The sequence below is a fragment of the Nannospalax galili genome, unplaced genomic scaffold, assembly GCF_000622305.1.
Source record: "Nannospalax galili isolate Female #2095 unplaced genomic scaffold, S.galili_v1.0 scaffold307, whole genome shotgun sequence".
NCBI lineage: Eukaryota > Metazoa > Chordata > Mammalia > Rodentia > Spalacidae > Nannospalax > Nannospalax galili.
In genome coordinates, this window is record NW_008359625.1 from 7,343,247 (window position 1) to 7,347,710 (window position 4,464).

The window sequence follows — 4,464 nt, forward strand, 5'->3', positions numbered from 1 at the left end:
TTCCCCTTTCATCTCTGATTTTGTTGATTTGGAGGTGCTCTTTCTTTCTTTTGGTTAACTGTGCTAGCAGTATGTCAATCTTGTTTATCTTTTTAAAGTACCAGGTCTTGGATTCGTTGATTCTTTGTATTGTTTTCTTTGTTTAAATTTCATTAATTTCTGCCCTGATTTTTGTTATTTCTTCTTGTCAGCTGGGTTTGAGTTTCATTTGTTGTTGCTTTTCAATTTTCTTGAATTGCAATGTTAAGTCATTTATTTGTGTTCTTTCCAATATTTTAATGTAGGCACTTAGAGCTATAAAGTTCCCTCTAACTATGGACAGCTTTCAGCATGTCCCAGGGGTTTTTGTTGTGTTGTATTGTCCTTTTCATTTAGTTCTAGGAATACTCTTATTTCTTTCTTAATTTCTCTTTTGACCCATTCATCATTCAGGAGTGTGTTGTTTAATCTCCATGTGTTCATGTGGTGGCTAGAACTTCTTCCAGTGTTGATTTTAAGCTTTATTGCAGTGTGGTCTGATAGCCTGCATGGAATTATTTCAATCTTTTTGTATTTGTTGAGGTTTGTTTTGTGCCCTAGTATATGGTCAATTTTGGTGAAGGTTCCATGGTGTGCTGAATAGAAAGTATGTCCTTTGGTGCTTGGGTGGAATACTTGGTAGATGTCTGTTAAGTCCGTTTGATATATGGTATTGTTTAATTCAGATGTCTCTCTGTTAACTCTCTGCCCTGTTGACCTATCTAATGAAGACAGTGGGGTACTGAAGTCTCCTACTATTAGTGAGTTGGGATTAATCTTGGTCTTATAGTCCTGTAGTATTGTTTTTATGAAGTTGGGTGCACCAGAGTTTGGTGAATACATATTCATGACTGTAATATCTTCTTGGTTTATTGTTCCTTTTATCAGAATGAAGAGGCCATTTTTATGTCTTCTGATTAGTTTTAAAGTCTATTTTGTCAGATATTAGAATTAAAACGCCTGCTTTATTCTTAGTTCCATTGCTTGCTATATTTTTTTCTATCCTTTCACTTTAAGATCGTGCCTGTCCTTGAAAGTGAGATGAGTTTCTTGCAGACAGCAAAAAGATGGGTTTTGTGTCTTTATCCATTCACCTAGTCTGTGTCTTTTGACTGGGGATTTTGGTCCATTAATATTTAAAGTTATTAATGAAAGATGAATATTGAATCCTGCCATTTTTATTTCTGTTCACATTCTTGATATAGTTGTTCTTTTCCACAGTTATGCCTTCATTGAATTTTTTTCTGCTACCCCTTGGGTATAGTCATTTCTTTCTTCAGCTCTTTATATTGCTTCTAGAACTCTCTGAAGGGCTGGTTTTGTGGACATGAATTCCTTCAACCTATTTATGACTTGGAAGATTTTCTTTTGCCTTCGAGTATAATAGACATTTTGGCTGGGTATAGTAATCTGGGTTGGCATCTGTGGTCATTGAGAAGTGGGAATACTTTGGTCCAGGCTCTTTTGGCTTTCATAGTTTGCATTGAAAATTTAGCTGTACTTCTGATGGATTTTCTTTTCTGCACGATGTATTTGTTGTCTTTTGCAGCTTTCAGTATTCTCTTTTTGATCTGTACATTTAGTGTTTTTACTATGATATGCCGTGAGGAGTTTCTCTTCTGATCCTGTCTATTTGGTGTTCTGTGTGCTTCCTGTATTTGTATGGCGATGTCCTTCCTTAATTTCTGGAAATTCTCTTCTACAATATTGTTTAAGATCTGGTCAACACCGCTAATCTGAAATTCTTCTCCTTCCTCTATTCCTATGATCTATAGACTTGGTCTATTCATGGTGTCCCACATCTCTTGCATATTCCATTCCTGTTTTCTTAAAAAAAAATTTCATACTTTTTGCTTAAGTTGCAGTCTAGTTCATCCACTTCGTCTTCCAGTCTTGTACTCTTTTCCATTTCGTTCATCCTATTGGTGAGGCTTTCTCCTGTCGTTTCTAATTGGCTTATTGAGTGTTTTACTTCCTTCTTCATTTCAGCCTGAGTATTCTTCAATACTTCTAACTCTTCTGAATTCATTCTAAAATTTATCCTTATCTTCTTTTAGTTCTTTGATTCTTTGTGTGTTCTTTAAATTCACTGATTTCTTTTATCATGTTTATAATTGTTCTTTTGAGCTCCATGTCCTGCATTATCTCTAGGGGGTTCTCATTGTACTCCTCTAGAGGACTATTGGTATTTGGTAGGGATATGTTATTTTGGTTTTTCATGTTATTATTTTTTCTCTATGATTTTGTCATGTGAATTTCTTTTGTAGTTTCCGATTCTTGTGTGAGACTCATGCCTTCACGTTTAGATCTACTGTGAAAAGCTGATTCATCTAAGCTTCTGGTTCTCTCTTTTGATTTTGTATTGGAGTGGCCTGATTGCTTTTGTCTTCAGGAGTTCCCATAGAGGCCCAATTCAGGTGAGGGTCAGATGTTTTCAGGCTTTCTCCTAAGGTCTGGATCCCTCCAGGAATGATTTTGGCCTCAGGAATTTGGGGGTGGAACTGGCCTGGGAGCCTGGCCCAGGAAAGATGCTGGTCTAGGGCAGCTGGTGGCCATGCCAGAGAGCTGCAAAGGCAGATGGGGTGGAAGAGGCCCCACAGCCTCCTGGGGACTGCACTGAGGAGCTGGGTTAGTCTGGATGCAAAGGATGAGGAAGAGGAAAGGTCAGCCCCAGAGTCCCAGAAGGAGGCTGGCTGGTGGTGCAGGCCCAGGGAAGCAGAGGGAGTTGAGGGTGGGCCCAGGCACAGAAGTAGTGTTCCTGGGGCCCAGAGAAGGCACTAGGTTGGACGAAAAGGATCAGGGAGCAGTATTGGTTCCCCAGGTGTCTGGGGCCCCAAGATAAGGAATGGGGCAGGACCCAAACTTGGAGGAGAGAATGGAGGTGGAGATAGGAGGGTGAATGAGGCTGGGGGAGTCAAGGTGTGGGGGGCGCAATGGACTTACCCTGGAGAGAGGCCTGCAGGTAGGAGAGAGTCCTGTAGCAGGTTCTGCAGGCCCAGGGAAGCAGAGGGAGATGAGGGTGGGGCCAGGCCCAGAAGCAGTGCTCCTGGTGCCCAGAGAAGGCACTGGGTTGGTCTTGATGAAAAGGATCAGGGAGCAGTATTGGTTCCCCAGGTGTCTGGGGCCCCAAGACCAGGAATGGGGCAGGGCCCAAACTCAGAAGAGGGAACAGCTTTGGAGACGGGAGAGTAATAAATAATAAATTTTTTTTTTAAAAGAGAAAAAAGTGATACCAGATGCTGGTGAGGATGTGGGGAAAGGAGAACCCTCATTCACTGCTGGTGGAATTGTAAACTGGTGCAACTGTTGTGGAAATGAATGTGGAGAACTCTTAAAGAGTAAAAATAAATCTACCATATGATCCAGTTATATCACTCCTTGGCATATACCCAAAAGACTCGTCCTACTGTAGAGATACTTGGGCAACCATGTTTGTTGCTGCTCATTTCAGAGTGGCTAAGAAGTGGAAGCAACCTAAATGTCCCTCAACTGATGAATGGATAAGGAAAATGTGATGTGTTTATACAATGGTGTTCTTCTACTCAGTGGTATAGAAAAAAGAAATCATGAAATTTTGCTGGTAAATGGATAGAACTAGAAGCTGTTATACTAAATGGAGTAACAGCCCAGAAAAATAAGCAACATATTGTCTGTCTCATTTGTGGATCTTAGTTATAAATCCTTAGATATGAGTGTATATGGTGATTAAACTGCAGGAAACATAGAGGTGAAGGGAGGAAGGAGCTTGAGAGACAGGGAGAGTAGGAGTATAATGAGGGGGAAATGGGGGAAATGGGGGTACTTCAACTGGGGAGGGGAAGAGAGAGGAGAGAGATAAATAGTGCCTAGATGCCATGACAAACCAGAGGGAAATGTATTAGTTCAAAGTCATATGTAAAAATGCACATACAATATATGAGTGCATGCGTATAGCTAAAGGCTGTATAACATAAACCACAGTTCCAGGCCAGGAACTTCCTTTGAGTTGTTAGGCAGGTAGTCCAAGAGATTCCCCAAATAACACAGGCTCTTGCCACAGTCCTTGATTGCCTCCCAGCACTTGAAGGTAAGACTCTATTGCTGATGACAGGACATACTCTGGACATAGGACTTGGAGAAATTTGGCTGGAACTGACTGACCTAGAAGCCTCCTCCCTGAAGAGCGCTCTCATACTATCAGAGGATGCTATTCAAGCTGTCAGGGGAGAAAGCCAGTGAACGGTTATACCCACTTGTAAAGCCTAAAAACCAAAACAATGACTGGCCCAGCAAACTAACTCTATTGGTGTAGTAGTGACATTTTTATTTTTGTGGTAATCAATAGCTATCTAATTGATCTTAAGGCATGGTCAATTGGTAAGAACTCACGTGTGGTACTGTAAACATAGCCAAATATACACGGCTGAAGAGCTCATTGATCCTAGAGAAAAATCTACTTTTGTCATA